The sequence below is a fragment of the Ambystoma mexicanum genome, chromosome 7q, assembly GCF_040938575.1.
Source record: "Ambystoma mexicanum isolate Mex_15411 chromosome 7q, UKY_AmexF1_1, whole genome shotgun sequence".
Lineage (NCBI taxonomy): Eukaryota > Metazoa > Chordata > Amphibia > Caudata > Ambystomatidae > Ambystoma > Ambystoma mexicanum.
Window position 1 is genome coordinate 132,109,078 of NC_090941.1, and position 21,431 is coordinate 132,130,508.

The 21,431-nt window shown below is 44.3% G+C and overlaps 1 protein-coding gene across 2 annotated transcripts in view; it reads left to right on the plus strand.

Moving 5' to 3' along the window:
* The window catches only part of GPC6 (glypican 6), a 3,633,782-nt gene that overhangs the window by 2,563,030 nt on the left and 1,049,321 nt on the right, over window positions 1-21,431 (plus strand). The window lies entirely within an intron of this gene.

The following is a 21,431-nucleotide window of genomic DNA, read 5'->3' on the forward strand; positions in this document are numbered from 1 at the left end:
TGCAGTGCCTGGCAAAAGCCTAGTACCTATATCCAAGTCAAAACTGTTGGCTTTGCCAAGGCTTGTTTTAACAGAACTTCAGTGAAGGACACCATAGTGCTTACAAATTGAGTGGCTGTGGGCAGGCCTGGTTAAACATTCTTATTATATCAGTAGCACGTACAGCTCAAATTAAGTGAATAAATCTCAGAATACTGCTTTGAAAAAACATTTGCAGCCACTACAAGTACGAAGATGTATGGTAAGGCTTGACTAAAGCACGCTCAAAGTCATGGTATGGTATGATAATGTTTATTTATAAAGCGCCTATACACAAGGCAAGTGCTTCAAAGTGCTCAAGGAGGGTGAGAACATGGGGACAAAACAACAGTCGTTCAGAGCCCTTGAAATTCTGAGACGATAATAGTCTTCACAGGCAGAGTAAGTGCAAATAACACAATTAACAGTTGAGACACAGCAAAAATTCCTGCAGACGATTCTGCAGTTTTACCAAGTGTAATTAAGGGGGGTAGACAGGGGAGAACGGACAGACAATCTTCAAGCACGGTGCATTCGCATCGTAGAAGTGCACAGACAGTTCCAGGAGGGGTCCAAGTGCACCCAGTCAGTGGATACTAGAGTAAGTGCAGAGAGAGCCACTCTCTTGGGTCCTTTTTCAAGTGCATTGAGGGTGGGGTGAGTGCAGGGCGCTGAGGCAAGTGCAAGAGAGGACTGGTGGGGTGCCAGGGACCTGTGAGACTTTGAGGTACACCAGGCGGCCAGTCAGTAACCTGTAGAGAAAAGGAGGGAGAGAGGGAGAGAGAAGGAAGAGGAGAAAAGGAAGGTCTTAAGGAGTTTCCAGAACTTAAGGAGATCAGGCTCAAGACAGAGGGTGGCAGGGGGCTATTCCAGAGGGAGGCCCCTGCTGAGGATAAGTATCTCCATCCAAATCTCTGCTTGGAGAACCGGCTCATTCGCAGAAGGTTGGAGGTAGATGAGTGTAGGACTCGGTAGGGACAGTATTTAGGTAGGCAACATTGCAGATAGGTAGGTACAAGGCACCAGAAAGCCTTGTGGCCAATGCAGAGGGTCTTCAACTTGATCCTTGCAGCCACAGGGAGCCAGTGAAGGGATTTCAGTGCCAGAGAGATGCAGTCGCTGGTCTTGAGGCCAAGGATAAGTCTTGCGGTTCTGTTCTGGATGAGTTGCAGACGGCGCAGGGCAGAAGCAGGGAGGTTGAGGAAGAGGCTGTTGCAGTAGTCCAACCTAGAGAGCACCAGGGCTCTGGAAGCAGAGAGCCGCTGGGGGTAAGTGAGAAAAAGTAGAGTACCTCTGAGGAGGTCTAGCAGATAGTTAGACTTTTTAGCGACGTCAGAAATGTGAGAGGAGATGGACAGAGTGGAGTTGAAGATCACTCCAAGGTTTTTAGCCTTGCAGGTGGGTGCAGGCACAGGGCCAAGGGAGGCCGGCCAGAGTGAAAGTAGGAAGGCGGGAGCAGGGGTGACTGAGTAGCAGACAGACAGTCAGATATGAGCAGGGAGGAGAAGGCGTCTGAGCGTAGCCTGAAAGATAGTTGTGTGTCACACGCGTAGCACTGGAAGATAGAGGTGAAAGTGGCAATCACACGTGCCAAGGCAGCCATATCAACGTTGAAGAACCAGGGGGATAAGTTAGATCCCTGGGGTATGCCACAGGTTGAGAGAGCGATAGTTGAGAGAAAGGCTCCGAGTTCCACCTGGGATGGGCGTCGGAGAGAAAGGAGGTTAACCACACCAGAGCCTGAACTGTGATTCCCAGGGTGTCACAGAGCCGTGCAATCAGGATGTTGTGGTTAACTGTGTCAAAGGCAGAGGAGAGGTCAATGAAAATGAGGACAGAGGGAGTGTTAGTGTCAAGTTTGAGAGCTGTTCTTCACAGGTGTTCAGAAGAGCAGTTTCCGTGCCTCTGGATACTCTAAAACAGACTGATGGTCGTGGAAGCACCCAAAAGATTCGGTGTGGAGGGTCAGCTGAGAGATAGCCAACTTCTCCAGGAGTTTGCCCAGGAAAGGAGTGATAGAGATCGGGCAGTATTTTGCCAGAATGGAGGGTTCGAAAGAGGGTTTCTTGAGCAGAGGGTGCACAAGGGAGTGCTTAAGAGTCGTTGGGAAAACTCCAGTGGAAAAGGTGAGATTGCAGAGATCAGCCAATGCTCGGGCGAGGGAGTCAATGTCGTCCTTAATGGTTTTGGAGGGGCAGGGGCGACCTGTTTGGATGAGGCCTTCATGGACCAGACTTGTCTGGCGACCTCAGCGGGTGAGACGGGTGAGAGGGAGAGAGGCAAAGTGGTGGGGGGTTGCAAAAGAGTCTCCAGTGTAGGTGTATGTTGTTGTGTGGAAGGGAGGGAGGAAAGGATGTCTTCGGATTTTGTGATGAAGTGTGCAGCCAGGGCAGAGCAAAGGTCCTGGGTGGGTGTGACAGAAGAAGAGGCTGCTACAGAATTGGTCAGTTCCTTACAGACTGAAAAGGTTGGCGGTGTTGCTTGATACCACGGAGATGCAGGCTTGAATAAAGGCTATTTTCTTGGTGCGGATGCAGAGTTGATATCACCTTTGAAGGAGGCGGCAGGCCAGTTTGTCAGAGGGTTCGCCCGACAAATTCCATTTCCGCTCAGCTGCCCTACACTTGCGATTTAGGGCTGCCAGATCGAAGTCGTACCAAGCAGTTGCACTTTTTGGGAGACTTCAGATGGACCCTCATGACATGACATGACATTTTGTAAAGCTCAGGCAATATTATGTTACCACAGGTTGACAGAGCCTTTGAGCCACATATGGAAGTACTGTGGTTTAGGCGGACCTGGAGCAAGCGGTAGACCCACCCACACTGAGTGAGGACGGCAGTCTGCAGGGGGGGCTGTAGGCTCCATGCTGGCCACTGCCCCCCACAGTAGTTCCACTCTCAGCCCCTGATGCCCTGCACCCCCAACCATGGAGCCCCCGGGATGGGTGACGGCGCTGAGCCTGGCACTGGGCCTCGTCTCGCTGGCGGCGGCGCTGCTCGTCACCGACACACTGCCATCTTCAGCAACCACACCCCAGTCCCCCACCCCCAATCTTGCTGAGATATCTCACAGGTACTGACTCTGGCTTTGTTGATTTGAATAGTCTGCTTGGGGCTTGATGTGGAACTCATTCTTGAGCCGCCACATAGCCCTTCAATGCAGTTTTTCAGCATGTGTGTTCTGCAAGTAAGTAAGCACGTTTAACATGGGTTTGCGCACTGGTACATCTACTTACTTGGTTGGCAGTGTAGTCGGCACGGCACCTCGGTCCAGGGGTCCTCCTCACCTGTTCTAACTCCTGCATCGTGGTCGTCGCACTGCACTGCAGCATTCATACCATTGAGTTGACGATCGGATCAGTCAAGGGGGCACTTGTGGTACTTGGTGGCATGCTAATGCACATTGCACAGGTGCCTGCGCTGCCACCACGCCCATTCACCCATCGTGATCATGACCCGGCCCCAAGTCCCAAAATTCACTGCGCCACCTGGTCTGCTGCTGCAGCCAGCCTTACTGCAGACAGTAACTAACAACAGGACCGGTGCTATCACCAGGCAAGGCAGTAGTGTGGGGGTGTTAAAAAAAGCATTTTGCAGCTCTAACATTTCCAGCATATAGGCAAGCGCCTAACCTTGCCTAGTGATAGCACCGGCCCTGCCAGGGCCTCTAATAGCAGTCCCTGACAAATTTGGTGTATGCTCGTTTCTTGGAAGGTAAGACGTTATTAAGCATAAGTGGGGTGTACTTTTTTTACTGACTCCTTCCTTTTTTGAATAAGGGTTGTTTCAAATGAATGTTGAAAACCAGGAAAGTGGGCGTTTTTAAAACATGGAGAAAACCATGGCTGCAACATTTAGACGTGAGTGCTTCCATCAGTCCCAAACATCACTTGGGTGCAGGGTGAGCCTGGGTAACTGCTTTTTAACCTTGTACACTACTTTACCAGAATTTCTGGTAAACTACAATGTTAAAAGCAGTTAACACTCTTCCCCCCAAGTCTGAAACCACACTTGATTGCATTATACTTCAGCCAGGATTGCTTTATACTTCAGCCAGGATTGCATTATACTTCAGCAGAACATCTGATGTGTCCACTGAAAGGTTTAAGATTAAGCTACATCCCTAACTCTATCTGGTTACCCAGAGGTAACATCTTAGCAAATGTCATTTGTGGCTGGCTAATCTACAGCAGCACTATTGTAAGTTTGAATTGTTGATGTTTTACTGAACTATGGCACCACACACGTCTTGCTTTGTAGTTTTTAATCGGGAAACATCTTTACTTCTCGTTTCCCTTGAATTGGAAACTTTATTTTGGTGGTGGTGGTGGTACTCCACCTTGCAGCTGTACCTTCTGTTTAGCAAGCATTTCATTCTCCCATCCTAGTTGTGTTGCTCTGCCTTTTGAGGGAGGGCTACTACAACCTGGATGATTATAAAGCGGTGGAGTAGGGGCAGTGATGTCTTACTGGAATGCAACTCGATGGCTTAAATCTCCTTCTTACTTGACACACACCCCCGCGCACCAGGTGGGCGACTACATGCAAATTTGCAGTCATATAACTGACAGTGATGTCACTTCCTGTATCTGTATTTCGAAGAAAGGAAATGCAACTATACATTGATTGAATAGTGGAATTCATTGTAGCCTGCTTTGTCTTCATGTCATAAAGAACATGAACGTTTGGGGAAGCGCGCACTACACATATCACTATGTGGCAACATTTGAGAGCTAGACCTTACTCAAAACAATGTGCTCTTCTAGAACCCAACCGGAGGTGCTGGTTGTCCTCTTTTGCACCTTATTTAGTAATTGTACTTCTGACATTTTGTATGGATCTTCTATTGATCTATTATTTAGTTGTACGCCCATTTTTAACTGTACTGTTTTGGTGAATTTGTGTTTTTTTGCCTTCTGTGATCTGGCTTTTGGTCTTAGTTTGAGCAAAGCTCCGTCAGCTACCGGTGGGAAAGATTATTGCTACATTAAATAAATAATAATACACAATCTAGAGATGGGATACCTTCTCGAATGTTAGTTCGATGAACATAACCATACAAAGAATGTGCTTGTTGCTTTGTTGGACAACAATTACCCTTACTGAGCCTTTAGTGTAATTGCAAGGGGAAGGACACACGGCCGTATTACTGAAACTTTACAGTTTCACCAATGTGGCAAAAATTGCTTTTGTGCAAATGTTTACCGTAGTGCTGCTGATGCAGGACTGTGTGTTATTGTTTTGGGTAATAATTGCTCCTCAGACCAGCACCAAGTGACAATTGAGTTGGTGGTGTGTCCAGTGGTCGAAGTGTACGAAAAGAAGTAGTGGAACTATGTTCCCAGCTGGCCTGCCCAAGCTCCCCCACAAACCCCATCGCCGCTCCCCTCCCACGCTCAATCCAAACGGACCCCCAAACGCAAACGCACTGGCTGTTTAAGAGAATGTTCAGTACAGTGCACTGAAGTGCAAGTTTCAACTTCTTCCTACACTTTTATCTTAAAACAAACCTATTCCAGAACGGTTTCTTTTAAAAATAAAAGTATAACTTAATTACAAAACGTAGAGGAGCACCGCTCCCAACCATTCGTGCCCACTTCGACTACTGGGTGTGTCTTACATACATGCCCACACCAGGAAGAGCCTCAGATAAGAACAATGATGCAGATCCACTGGCTGAACATTGCAGTTTTGAATTTCAGATGCTTTGGAACCTCACAGACATACAGCTTCAAGGTTGGCACCTGTTTATATATATATATATATTCAGTAAAAAAAAAACTTTGTTAAAGGGACGTTATGGTTAAGTTGCATTACAAACCTATGCAATTCAGTAAAAGAAACTTTGTTAAGGCGACGTTATGGCTGTAGGTAAAATAAACAAAAAAATGAAATTCGTCAGTTATGGTAAGCTAAGCAACCATAACTCGCACCACCACCGTGCACTGCTAAGACTAACACCCAGGACATCAAAGATGACATCACACATATCATTGATGACATCACTGATGACATCACATGTCTGGCTCCTTCTTTTTTGTTTGCTGACATATCTAGGCCAGGTGGTTTTCTTCACTGAGTCACGAACGGAAAAATCAAAAAGGTACTATATTTGTAGACATTACCCTTCTCATATGTTCTTACACTACTTTCCTTAGAGTTCAGGCGCATCATATGATGCATATGCATAGGGGAAGAAGCAGGACTGAAACACAGCAATCATTTTTGTACGTGAATACAAGCATGCACATTATACACAGTTGCTAATGATACTGCCTCTTGGTTGCTTATTGTACTCTCCATATATATGCCCCATATTCGTATGCATTGTACTCTATGTATGGTTTGTGTGTATTAGTAGAAATATGTTGTAAGTAATGCATTATTAGCTACTTACTACATGTTTCACAGTATGGAAAAGTATGATACAGAAGCATTCACTGTTTTTTTTATATAAGTTTGGAAAATTATAAATATAGCACCTCTGTGGTGTATGCTGCAGCCAATACTTACATTTCTGTATGAGTAGGTACCTGTACTAGAAAGCACACTGCAATGGAATGCTCTTTAGAATACTACTTTGCATAATGAACTATGTAGTGTATTACACACCTTTCGATAATCCCTGATAATTTTTTTGGCAACATTACATTCACAACCCCTTGTATGAAATGTAAATGCACATGTGATGTCATCAGTGATGTCATCAATGATGTTTGTGATGTCATCTTTGATGTCCTGGGTGTTAGTCTTAGCAGTGGACGGTGGTTGGGCGAGTTATGATTGCTTAGCTTACCATAACTAGCGAATTTCAGGGGTTTTTCGATTTTACCTACAACCATAACATCCCCTTAACAAACTTTTTCTTTACTGAATTGCATAGGTTTTTAGTAGTGCAACTTAACCATAATGTCCCTTTAAAAAAGGTTTTTTTTACTGAATTTCACAGGTTTTTAGTAGCGCAACTTAACCATAACGTCCCTTTAACAAAGTTTTTTTTACTGAATTTCATAGGTTTTTATTAGTGCAATGTAACCATAACATCCTTTTAAATGGATGAAGACCATTACCACCCTAGGTACCCAAAGCGGGAACCCGGGGGTGCTAAAAAAAAGATTTTTCTTCCCAAACCGGGATGCCTGTGGCGTCCCGGTGTAGGAATTAAAATCCTTTTTAACAAGATGGTCACCATGGAAAGGGAAGGCGGGGTTCCATACAGGGCCCCTCTTCACTTCACAACACATGTGCGCAGTCTTTGCAGCTTTGTGATTTCTACAGCGAGTGTGCATGTTCAGATGAGGCACATGTCAGCTCGGATTCACCTCATTTCTGCGTGTTTTTCTTCAATGTGTGTGCGTGGTCTTCTCCGCTACGTGTTATGCACAGCGTGTGTGCGTGGTCTTTGCAGCTACGTGTTATCTACAGCGCATGTGCGTGGTCTTCAGGAAAATCCTTTAACAAAATGGTCACCATGGAAAGGGAAGGCAGGGTTCCATACAGGGCCCCTCTTCACTTCACAACACGTGTGCGCTGTCTTCGCAGCTACGTTTTGTCTACAGGGCATGTGCATGTTCAGATGAGGCACGTGTGAGCTCGGATTCATCTAATTTCTGCGTGTTTTTCTTCAACACGTGTGCGTGGTCTTCTCCGCTACGTGTTATGTACAGTGCGTGTGCGTGGTGGTCGCCGCTAAGTGTTATATACAGCGCGTATGCATGGTCTTTGCAGCTACATGTTATCCACAGCACATGTGTGTGTTCTTCTCAGCTACGTGTTATGTACAGCACATGTGCATGGTGGTCACAGCTACGTGTTATGTACAGCGCATGTGCGTGCTCTTTGCAGCTACATGTTTTCTAAAGCGCGTGTGTGCGGTCTTCACTAGTAAGTGTTTTCCGTTAACTCCTGTGCGCGGTTTTGTTCAACGCATGTGCATGTTCGGATAAGGCACGTGTGAACGTGGAAACGTGTGTGCATGGTCTTTGCAGCTACGTGTTATCTACAGCGTGTGTGCGTTGTCTTTTTAGGTACGTGTTTTCTACAACACGGGTGCCTGCTCTTCGCAGCTGCGTGTTATCTACAGCGCCAGTGCGTGTACGTGGTCTTTGCAGCTACGTGTTATGTACAGCGCATGTGCATGTTCGGATAAGGCGTGTGTGAGCTCGGAAATGCGTTTGCGTAGTCTTTGTAGGTACGTGTTTTCTACAATGTGTGTGTGTGGTCTTCTCAGCTACGTGTTATGTACAGTGCATGTGCGTGGTCTTCGCAGCTATATGTCATCTACATTGCATGTGTGCAGTCTTTGCAGGTATGTGTTTTCTACAGCGCATGTGCGCGGTTTTGACTGCTACGTGTTTTCCGTTAACTCCTGTGCACGGTCATCATTTCTGCGCGTTTTCTTCAACGTGTGTCCGTGTTCGGATGAGGCGCACGTGCGATTTTGAAAAAGAAAGTGTGTGTGCATTTTGACTGGCACCTTATACGTCAAGAGCGGGTGAAGTAGTTCTGCCCACGCACTTTACTGCGTGAGCATGGTCTACACCGCTATGTGCTCTCTTCGCGTTCGGATGTTATTTTGTTAACACGTTTTTGTGCTTCTTGCAGCCATATTCCATCCCATTCTCATCACCCCTCACCTCCCCAAACATTATTTGATCAGCTTGACGAGTGCACTGTTGTTTTTTTAAATGTTTTGCCGCAGTGTCTGTGGACACCAGACGAGAATCCAAGATGGCGGGCGTCTCCAAAAATCTGATGCATTTCACACTTCACCCCAGCCAATCGGAGAGCATGTCATATGTCCGCGTACATCACGCAAGCTGCTTGGCCAATCCGTGTCCTATTCGCGGAGCGAACACGGAAGTGTGTCTGCAGAGCAGACATAGATATCACTAATTTTTGTGCCTTACGTTTTGGTCATTTTAAAGAAAACTACTGGACGGGTTTACACCAAATTAACAAAAGCACGCTTTCGGGACCAAGCCGCTACTCCTGCTGCACATTTGGTGCAAATTCGTCCAGCGGTTTGGGCTGTAGGCATGAGGAAAGTTTTTTCCTATTATGTCTCTGGGGAAAACAGAAGTTTTGGGACCCCTCCCCCCCTATAACTTTACCTCCCCTGGATCAAACCTCACCAAACTTTGCAAAAACATTCAGAGTGGACCACATACTTTTTTTTGCAAAGTTTGGTGAGAATTCATCCAGGGGGAGCGAAGTTATACGCCACCCAAAAAGTGCTCTTCCTATGGAAACAGCAACTTAACCATAACTATATATATATGATAGCAACACATGTTTGTCTCCTCCCCCCAATTCTTTACTTCCCGCCCCCCCCCCCAGCACTATGTGAAATGTCGTCAGGCTTAGTACGATAGTCGCTTGTTTTGTTCCTCTCCCTCCTTTTTCCTCCCCCCTCCCTCACCTCTTGTTAATCTCCGACTCTACCAGAAATGTCGCCAGGCCTAGTACGGTAGTCACCTGTGTGTTTCCCATTTCCTTCCTATCTGTGTTTTAGCTCTTGCACTATCTGAAATGTTGTCAGGCCGAGTACGATAGTTAATTTCACATTCTTGTTTTTCATGGCCTGTATATGTCATTGTATTTTCCCTTGTTCCCTCCCTTGCCGTGAAGCGCTTTGAAACACATTGTTTATAGGCGCTATATAAATAAACTATCATATCATATCAATGGCAAATATTAACATTTTGAAGAGTTGCAAAGCAACATGAAGGTACTCCCTATCCATAATTCATGTCTATAATATAGGCCGCTCAGTTCTGAAATGTGGGCACAAGGATCAAGCTCTATTGATAGAAACATTCAAATCCAGTACCAGCAAATGAGATCAAAGAGCTGCCACTTGAAAAAACACATGTTTCTCAACAAATGGTGCTGCAGGCAAGAGATCTGCCGCTTTCAGACCTTTTATTAAAAACTGCATTAGAAGAATGCTGTAAAATGGCAGAAATTGAAAGGGCAACATCCAGGATTGTACCAATTTGCCATGGAGCCACCTTAATAAAACCCAGTAGTCTTCGCTTTTTATTTCTCTTAACGCCGCCTGGAGGGGCAATAAAGTGAATATGAAAGTGAAACCGAGCATGTTTGTAATATTAGATCGCACTGCCAGGTGGGCTGTAAAACAAATGTAATTGTTTTGAAAGTGTTGAACCAGATTAGCATGGATTAACGCGTGCGTTTTTTAGAATCCCAAACAGTGAGCCCGTCAAACATCAACTGCGTCACTTCCCGCGGCAGTGTTTAGATCCGTGCCTGGCCTGACAAGTTCCCCACAGAAACACGCGAGCATCACGTCAGACTCAGACCTTGTCTTCATACGGAAGAAAGAACACTCGGTAAAACAAGGTTGAAAGGAAGTTTGACATGTGAACGCGAGAATTTGATCAGCATGTTTTGTTCAATTTATTTGCATTCCAGCAAACACCTTTGAAAATCTGCTGTCTTGAGTGTCAGTGACACCTCAGTGAGACACAATGTACTTGTTTACTGCTAGCAAATGTGGTTTCCTGGCTAATTTGCTGATCCACGTGCCTGGGTTTTAGCCCCGCCTTATAAAGAAAAAAACATGAGGTAAACTGTTGAAACTGCACGTTTACTGTAGATAATACAGCCCTGCACTCTTTTGGACAAATCATACTCCAGTAAACTGCAGCTTACTCTATGGTGCAGTTATGATAGCACACTATAGTTTACACGATTATGCAATAAGGTAAATGTACTAAAGTTCCTGTTTTGTATACTATCCTATATACTGCAATATTGTAGATTTCACTTTATATACTAATATCTTTTCTGTAGTAAATATTCAAAATGCCTCAGTACATATGCTGTTTATGTCTTGGGAGAGTGGCATGGCACTCCCCTATTGGCCAATTTCTGGGCTATCCCTATATCCCAGAGATCAGCCAATGGGGGAAGAGGGCCCCTGACAGATGCAGCACGTGCATTGTAGGATATATCTATGGGGCTACAATTATTGCAGGAAGTGCATCCCTGCCCCAATCAACCAATTGAGCAATGACTTAGATTCGTGACTAACTCTGCCTTGACTCATATAACGCCACTATCAATTCTCCCCTTTCTACAACATAGAACCCAAGAACCGGCCGGTGTGCAGAAAGGCTGTACATTCATTGTTCCTTTAATGAATAGATACAATCGAAATATTGCACACTGTTTATCACTAAGCACGCCACTCCTCTATGTGGCACAAAACCTTTCCTTCTTGACATTATTTCTTATTGAAAACAAGCAAGAACTACAAATACGTTTTTCAAATCCACAGAACGCAGAACACATAAGAACCCACAACATGTGCAGTTTTCAGTTCTGATTGCTAGTCCTCCCTATGTCACTTGTAAAGAGAAGTGCGGATCTAGTAAACACTTCAGATGATTGGGTCACTCACAAGAGTACCCCTATTGCATGGATAATCAATGCAGCACCCTAGCACATGACTTCACAATTTTATTAAACAGTGAAATTTGTAGTTGGCTTCATTTAAATACATCTAGCATTATTTTGTTGTTGAGCAAAACAAATAAACATGCACAACGTTCTTTATTTCTGACCTCCCTGCACACTCTTTACTTCTAGCAATGTTCTAACACAACAAACCTTTTAACGGATGGTTGAACCCTTTCCTTTCCTACTATGCAGTGAAAATGTTCTCTTTAAATTTGGAGTTCCTTGCTCGCTCTCTTGGAAGAGTGTGTGCTTGTAAATCAGTTATTTTCACTTTACGTGGCCCTGGAGACACTTGTCTGCCCATCACAGACCCAGAGATTCAGCTGATGATTGGGAATTGCTTTTATGCAGGGTTCAGGGCGTATTGAACAATTCAGTTGTTTTGTAATGCCCCCTCTTTTAAGGGATGTTTTGGGTAGGCAGAAAGGGATATAAGTGATCTAAATTACTTTAAACAGCTATATCTGTATTCACACTTGGAAATATGTTGAAGATTTTGAATTTCCCCAAGTACCCCCCAGTGTTTGTTGACTATGTGGGAATTAATTACATTTTTCATTAATAGGAAATGCTAGGGATCTACTTCTGTATGCCCACACCATTAATGGGGGAAGATATCAATTCCAACAAATCCCCAACAATGGTTTGTTCTGTTGGACCTATGTACTTTCTTTAAATCTCTCTGGGTTTGTGCGTAGGAAACGTCATCAGGCATCCCAGGTCATCTCATGGGAAGCAATATGACCTGGTCATGGATGGCACTCCAAAAGCCCTTCTGTCTCTGATTATGGATGCCCCCACCCTCACTCCTTCTCCTGGTTCTCTCGAGATTTTAGTCCCACCTTTCTCATTCTCTCATCCTTGTCGGGATATCTCCTTGTCTGACTATATGATCTGCTCTGAAGATCTGATCCTCTCATCTGCTGATCTGATATCCCCTTTCTAGCTGATTTTCTCATTTCCCCACCCTTTTCCACTGTGCGCCCAGATTGAAAACTTCTTAACTACCCCCCAGAATATCTAAATTAGGCTGGACTGGCTCATTGACTAATGATTATAATTGGATGTCGATTGCTCGTCCCCTAAACAAGGTCCAGCCCCTTCAAAATGATTGTTTCCCAGGCCTCCAGGCCCAATTTCTGGTAGTTCTTGCTCCCCCCATCTTAAATTGTATTTCTGAACAACCAAGATATGAATTCAAAAGTCTTCAACATGGTCCTTTTTTCTAATTCACAAATAAGGGTCATAACTCATATATTTCTAAATTGGTCTGATCATGCTGGTCGCAATGACCCACGTCTGGCATTAGCACGTGGTTGCATGTGCGAATGGCAGATTTGTGCATTTTCTATGGAAAACATTAATGTACCGATCATGAGATTTTACAGACAGGTAACTGATTCAATAAGCTACCATATTCCGGACTCTCTGATCCATATCTCTTTCTGGGAAGCTACATCACATCCTAGCTTATACCTCTGGTTACCAAGGTCAATTTTGAGGTGGTTCCTTTCAATAAATAGTGCTTTTAATGTGTTTTCCAAAGACATATGAACCATCTCAGTATCTATTATGTTTCCCCAGTTTATGAGCAAAATATGATTCGCCATATAATCCTATGAGACCCTTTTAATTATATGCATACTCTGTATGTGGCCTGGCCATCTGGCTTTGTTTGACCTAGTATGCAATTAAACCATTTAACATTATTTCAAGGCTAAGGACCTACACATGTGCCACCTCATCTCCTTGAGCAGAGGGGTATAACTCCACCCTCTGACTCATGTGAAATTCTCTGGTGCCTGTCAACTGCCAGTCAGCCCAGCACCCCACCAAACACTGAATTTAATTTTGAGTATTTTAGAAAGTTCAGCATCCCTTTGTATACTCAGTGGTCATCGTCCCACCACAATAATCCTCTGCCAGAGGCCCAAGCTCTCTCCCCTTCCTGGCTCTGCTAAGCTTCAAGAGGTTTTCCAAATAGAGAGGTGAAGGAGGGTTTGACCTTTGTGATCTGATGGAGGATGGTTTTCGTTTGCTTAAACACAAGTTTACTTCAGCTTCTCATGCACAGTAAACGAGTGCTTTAAAATGCCGCAGTTTCTTTCTTTACATGTAGCCTGCACCAGTATTTTGCAAAAAGTACAACACATTTCTGTTCACTTTCCCTCATGCTGCTTATGTCAATATTTTTCACAGATTAATAGAGCCTTCATTAAAATGTGCCTTTGCATCACTTCTGGCATCTGAATTTTCTTTTTGATATGGTACTTCTTCCACCAAAGTTCCAGGATGCACAGTGTTCTCTGTGGCACTTCTCTGATTTATCAAATCTGAACATTAGTGCATATATCACATGTAGTGGGAAGTAGGCTGATAACCTTTCAGCCTTGTCATTCGAACACAGGGCCCAATTACTATTTTCTTTTTCTGAAGACAATATTAGAATGTTTGATAGTGTGAGTTAAATGCTGGCCTTTGTTTGATATCCACCAGTTTGCTTTCTCTATGCCTGCACCTTTGGGCCTAACTTAGGCCGATGCAGTGCACTTGTATCATGGGACTGAACAAACCCCACAGCATGTGAAATCAACTGCCCATTTTCCCCACTGCTTACCTTGTTAGGGTGGGGAGAAGGTGGCCACATCCCTCTTCCCTGAAACGATTGTTGGGCCACACCTGGCAGACAGGCACGGCTGCTAATTAAACCATGCACCCTCTCTAATTATGTTTGGGCTTGGTTGCTTGGAACTAGTCAGTTCCTAGCAACAATTCCAGGCGATTTATGGGCTTTGAAGACTTCATTAAATGCCCCTGCTGCACTCAGGCCTTTAACTTGGTCTTCAGGGCCCTAACTCCTGATACAGCCCTTGTGCTAGTTTGATAAAGCTTAATTAAACAATACTACATAAGCTAGTGGATCATGGTTCTATGACAATTCCAAAGAAAGGCTTGGGCCTGCATCATTATCTTATGGCCTCATCATTTTAAGCATTATCTTATTACCCAAATGTGTCCTGACTCCGTCAAAATGTGAAACATGATTTTTGAACCCCCCAAATATTCCACCCCACCGTTCCCCTACCTGTGGAGAGATTTCTTTACAAGCTGTGAGGGGAGGTCTGCTGATCAAGCAGGCAAGGCCAAGAGGCCAACTGAAAGAAAATGAAGCCCAAATATGTCTCATGGTTTAAAGGCATGTTACTGTTAGGGTGACTATAGTGATAAATGGAATGAGCACAAGCCTGGTGTTCATTACATGCTTAGAATGGTTTCAGCTTCAATCACTTTCATAGACATATGTCTCTCAAATAAACATCTGTGGTCATTCTTATCTTCCCAAATTACTGTACGATATAAACAAAACATCCAGTTGCCACATGCTGCCCTTTCCTTTCCTATAGGTGATTTAGTTGCAGAATGGTGGCAATTTACTCACTGGGACTATTCTGAAAATCCACACTGCAATAAAACAAGTGTAATAATTAAACGTGGAAAGGCTTACACAGGTCTTTACCAGGGACGTAATTTTTTTTTTTTGGCAATGCAAGCTCCTTGGCTGTGGCCAGCACCAGGTGGCTCTTTACTTCTGGGGTGGCTGGCTTTCTTGTTAAAGCCCCTTAAAAAAAAAGAAGAAAAATAAGAAAAGGAATACCACAAGTCTAACACTTTCAGCACTGACCCTAAATAAGAAAGAGTAGGAATACCAAATAATGTGTCTTTCTGGAATTCTATACAATAATCGCTAGACTCATTAAAGGTTTATTTCAAAAATACTTCAGGGGGTGAGTCACTGATTTAGTTTGTTCTTAAATGCCTCAACTCAACCTTTCCTCCTTCTGAGGTCGATAAAAGAGTACCAACACAGGTTGGTTGATATTGGGTGTATATTTTTTCTATATAAAGCGCTTAAGCCTAAGTGCTATATAATAACACATCATTTTCATTTGGTCATGGACGTCGGCTTGCATTCACAGTAATTTGGTTATATGGGCCTATACACACACTGATCTTAATGATACATATAGCGATCTATTCTTGTATGAAATGTAGATCACATTAAAGTGATATCGTAACCATATTTTTTGTAGTGTACAATGCTATTTGATAGCACTTCCTGTTTTGTCAACGGGTGAAAAGTCACGTTCCATCGCATCCCGCGATATCACTTCGGCGTGGGGTCAAATGACATCACTTCCTGTGATGTCACCAGGAGGCCAAGGGTCATGTGATGTCACTTCCACTACACCTTGCATTTTGGTGAAATGACGTCTCTGGTCTTTACTTTGTTTTACAGATCCAGGGCACTTTAAAAGTCTGTTGCAGTCAGAGTGAGAGACAGGAGGGGAAATAGGCTTCTTTTTTCTCATTCCTGCTCCACCCACAAAACCACCTAGTTTTTCACCTGCATGAGATTTTCATAAACGCACAACACTAATGGATTCATGTGGAATCTGTCTGCATTTAGCACATGCTAGAAGCAGGTGTATCCCATAGGAATCCACTGTAAATGTTGTGTTTTGTTGCCAGGATTTACAATGTTTACAAAACGGAGAGTAAAATGAAAGAGTAAAGGTAATGTTGCCTCTATTTACTCTTGCGTTTGCACTCATTTCTGTACTAGTTGAACATATCATGTAGGGGTCCCACCAGCACCTAGGTGCTAACATTGGTGCTCCCCTGCATGCAATTACCATGTTTAACAGCATGAGCCTGTCTGGCTACATTGTTTATGTACTGAATGAGAGAACATCGTATTAAAAGTAGTGTTTTTTTACAAAATGAGCTAATGGGATTTATTCACTATGTGCACACTTGGTGACCCAAAATACATGTTTGCAGGTCTTGGGATTTATTGTTTCGGGCACACAGCCTCCTCCTTTGAGGCAGCGCCATCACTCTTTGGGCTATCTCCCTTTCTTGGAGCCCCTCCTTCAATTTTGCATATACTTCATTTGTTGCTGTTACCCCAGAGAACCAATTGAAAATTGTATGCACTTTTACCCAATTTCTTTCAAAAATAATGCTGTAAAATGCACCCATTAAATATATTATTTTAAGTATGTTTCTGGGTATGAACCCAGCTGAATCACCCTATATTACTTAAGATGACCTTGTTTTGTATTGTAGCTCATGCTACTTCATGGGAGATGGTAATGCCTCTCCACTAAAATAGATTCTCCTCCCGTCCAGTGACCTTGAATCATTTACAGTGGGTGTACACCAACAGCTGCCTTGTCCACTGGCATACACATAATAATACACATAATAATGTTACTAGCTGCACACAGTAGTGGCTGGTACCTTTTGGCGCTAGGGGCCACAAGCCCCCCAATTATTTCTACATCAGCTGAATGATAAAAGGTTTGATAAAAAAAAAAGAGTTGCACCTTTCACTTAGTTTAGCACAGGACGTGCCACATGGCAGCATGAACATCATGTGCATTGCACATGCATGATTGCCCAAGCTGGAATGGGAGTCTGTGGCATGTTCTCCTTCAGGGAGTGAGAGGATCCTTTCAGCTCACAGGGGAGCCCCCTCATTTGTGCCACTGATCAACTAGTTGTAATGCTGTGATGACTTGTAGATGACTTGTAGATAACAGAGTGATTATGTTGAAAATGACCACATCTACTCATATTGCTTTTAACGTGCTGCTGCCGCCTATCTTGAATGATGATGTCTCTTTCAATTCTTGGGCCTCATCTGCTGCAGAGGACTGTACTTTCCAAACCAAACGTAAAGCACACTTTTCAGCGGCCTGCCATAGCAACAGCCTTGCCTAGGTAAAATTGATACACATGTTTCGGAGTCAGGCAGGCTCATGCAGCAATGCCTGCAAGTGCACTGGTGCAAGCAGCAGGCCAACATGCTAAGTGTGCCCACTACCAAAGTGCCGGGCAATTAAGCGAGAGACAGAGAGATAGAGAGAGCGAGAGAGTGAGAGAGAGTATCAGACACTAGACTGAGGCAGAAGAGAGTCAGGTCATTGGCAGCACAGTACCTGACAAAATCAACTCGTCCCTCAATTTCAAAGAAACACATTTCAAATTTGAAACCCTACAGAACACTGCCTGTGCCGAGCATCCCTGCCACTTATTAAGTAAGTAAAGGTGTACACATTGTTGTTCAGTGCTGGCCAATTTGCATGTTCCCACCTAATTTTGCTTTGCAATCCGGACTCAACCGGACAACACACTGCAATCTGTTCTAAGTGCAGTGAGCCTTGCCAAAAATGCTCCTGCCGAAATAAGTGCTGTTTGCAAAGCTCTCCGCTTCCCCGCGATGCTCTGTCTGGGCTATACATAATGGATATGTATAATTCCATCTATCTATCATCCGAACAACCAATGCTGTACATACAAGAATGGTGCAGCAGGCAGTGAGAGTACAGAAGCAGGACAGGGAATGAGTGCACCAGTGAGCAGGACAGTAAACGAGGCGGTGCTTACAGAAACTAATCACACAGTGTCAATGGCCCAGCAATTGGCAACGTGCAGGTGAATTAACAGGCCACACCCTTGGCTTCCACCACTCAGGGTTTGAGTTTATTGTATGCATTTGGGTTGCCACTTAGTGGGTAAGGAGGCAGTTCATGAAGACCCTTTGAATGGTAGAAAAGAGTTGTGCAACCACAGCTCCAGATGGAGGGTCTTCCTATGCAAGAGTGTGAGGGTGGCAAAGGACCTAGATCTTGAGGTTGCACAGAGCCGGGGGAGTCTGAGTGGAAAGATGCTTGCACGGATATTGACGAGTATTTCTCTGATTGCAGAGTGATACAGACAATCAGAGGTGTGAGGGTCAGGCCATGGATGCCTTTGAGTATCAAGGTGTGTAATTGAGACCCTACTTGCTGATATAGGATGAACGAGGAGTGGCGTGGAAGGATAATGGAGTTTGCAACTTTTTCAGAGGGGGAGAAAGGTGTACAGGCAATATCCATGAGAAGACTACTGTATTAGTCAAATTTTGCCTCGGGTAAGCGTCATGATGAGGGACTCAGTTGAGTGAAATAGCAGATGGTAAAAAGACCTGGTGCAAGTTGAGGAGGCAAGGAGAGGAGATCATGTTATTTTGGTGTTCAGGATTGGCAACCTCCCAGGTTCCTAGCTTAATGGGATAGGAGGGATACCATTACGGAGATAGTGATGCCTAGCAATGAAGTGGGTACAGGTGACAAAGGGATGAACATCCTTGTGGTATGAGCCAAAGTTAGCATGAGGAATGGTTGGGCATTGTACTGCAGTGAAGCAGTTTTCGTTTATATGTGAGGGTTTAGGTGGGAAGCTACAAGTAAGTTGGGAGCACTTTTGGCAAAGGTTTGCGGACGACCGCAAACAGAGGTTATGTTCACTAGGAAGTAGAGTACATGGATACGAGGAGGAGACACGTGATTGGAAACTCAGAGACATGTCTCTGACACAAGGTGGACATTGAGCTGGATAGTACCATGCTTCTTTGCAGGAATGATTACACAGGCATGAGGTGAACCACACAAGAGCTGACTCTTTGATGCTTAGGGATGGTAGGCTAGATAGGGTGCTGTGATCAATGGTATGGAAGGCTGCAGAGTGATCAAGGAGGAGGTAATGGGGGAAGACAATTGTGTTGGACTTTCATAACGAGGCTGGAGGCATGGGTAAGCACCATTCTGAAAGAATGCACCAATTGGAACCCAGATGGTAGGGGTTCGTGCTAAGTTTGTTAAAGAACAGTTCAGCTGGGGCTGAAGAGAAGGGTATGGAAGTGTGTAAAGTCATTTTGGGATATTTAAAGAGTGGGATGCATGTGCAGTTTTGACCTGAAAGTATGTATATTACACACTGATTGGTTATTAAGACTAAAGATGATATCAGGTATTGGTAGGGTGGGAGGTGCGATTGCTAGAGGGGGAAAGGGTTGAAAGTGGGACAGTCTATGATAGCTGCATCCATCCTGGGAGTACATTTGGTAAGAGTGTTGAGTATCGAAGGGGTCATGGTAAGCTAGAGAGGAGAAAGGCGAGGGACAGACTGCCACGATAGTGTGCAGTTATGCAACATCCTTCAGCTGAAGAAGAAGGCAAATTCATGGGATCATATGTTGATTAATAAGAGGCCATTCATAGGCAGGAGGCCCGCATTTAAGGATTCTGGCCGTCGTACATTGATGAATGCAATAGGAAAGAGTGTTCATAAGTAGAAAGACGGGCACAGTGAGGCTGGTGGATAGGATGTTGATGTCTGATGGCTTGGGATGCACATGTTCACCTATTCGTGAAGATAGGCACTCACTGTTTTACAGGGAATGCAATGCTAGATAACGTATTGATTAGAGCAGGGCTTTTGAAGGGAGAAGAATCAGAAGACGTATAAAGTATCAAATAACAAGGGGGTCCTGGGAGACTTTCTGCCAAACATGAGTCCTGGTTCTTTAGCTCACTATCTTTCACAGAGGAGAAATATCCTAAACATATCAGTCTTTGTCCTGCCCTGGGGCAGCCCAGCACCGGAATGCTAGGTATAAAGTATCAAAGCCAGATTTGCTGGTTTGGGTACATAGGTTTGGAAGGAATGCTGGCTTTGATAGCTGGTCAGATGAAGGCGTTTGTCATCAGAGGAGGAGTCAATAATGCTTATGTGACAGAGGGAGAATTTAAGGTAGGATACTTACACCTTGAGGCACGCACTGGTAGTAACAATAACAGTTTTATTTCATCGCTAACTATGAAAAGGGAACATTATAATGGACTATACAACAGCAAACATTATTAGTCCAGACAGGATCAGTAGCATGGGAACTTTTCTGTCCACAGACCAGTAAGCATGAACTCCACATTGCAATAAGTAGATGAAACATGTATGAAGGAGGTATGTTGTGGATGGTATGTTCTGATATTAGGTTTTACATAGCACAGCTTCTCATATCTGCATGGATGCCTAGAGCGTTCAATCATGTACGAGAGGGGAATGGTGTAGTTAGTTGTTTAGCAGGGGCAGAAAAGGGTGCTGTAGCAGACTTGGTGAAATGATCGAGATTGTCAAATCATGCTGTGCAGCTGGTAGGCGTCTACAGGTGTGTAATTGTGTGTTGAAATGTTTGTTGAAGGAACAAGACTCAGGGTAGTTAAGTTGATCAGTGTGTGGTGGGAAGGGGGTGAATGATGTTTGAGTGGATGTTTGAAATGTTTCATTAATAGAGTGTGGTAGAGTAGTGTGCAGCATATTATGGGTGCTAGAGCAGTCTTTGAAATGTGCTAATGACGACTAATGTGGGTGTCACTTAGGGTTAGAGGATGAGGGTTAGATGTTAGGGTTGGCTCAAGCAGCAGGGGAGAGTCTGAAGTCTATTCTATCAGTTCCTGGCTTGAGGACTTGTGATGAATTGCCATGTGGTAGAAATATCCTTTCAGAACATTGTGTTCTTTAAAATGCCTTTTCGTTTCCCTGTCTGATTGCCCAGAGTGCTAGCTTTGTATGATCTGTGTTTGTTCGACAGGGGCGGGTTATTACAGTGTCTTCTAGTTAACCTTTACTGTACATAGTGTGTCTGATTAAAGTGCATATTTGTATAGAACCTTCATTGGGAATTCCCTTATTTTGGACTGTTATACTTCTCTGTTTGGGTTGCTACCGAACTACATTTGCACCCCTCTTAAGAGTATAGATTTCTCCCGGCCCACGCTACCACAAAAGGCAAAGGAAGTATATCTCTAGGCTGTGCCTGTTTTACATTTATGATTGTGTTGGCCATTGGTTTGTAGAAGTTTGAGCACTGAGTGAGCGTTTTAGCCTCTACTCATGCTTGCACTCCTGCAGGGCAGAAGTCAACTCATCACAGGCATCTCTTGGTCTTCTAGATGGCTTCGCTTAACGGATGGCTATCCCTAGGTCCCTGAGGGCACGAACAAACTTGAGCAGTCAGGCACCCCTGACAATACCACA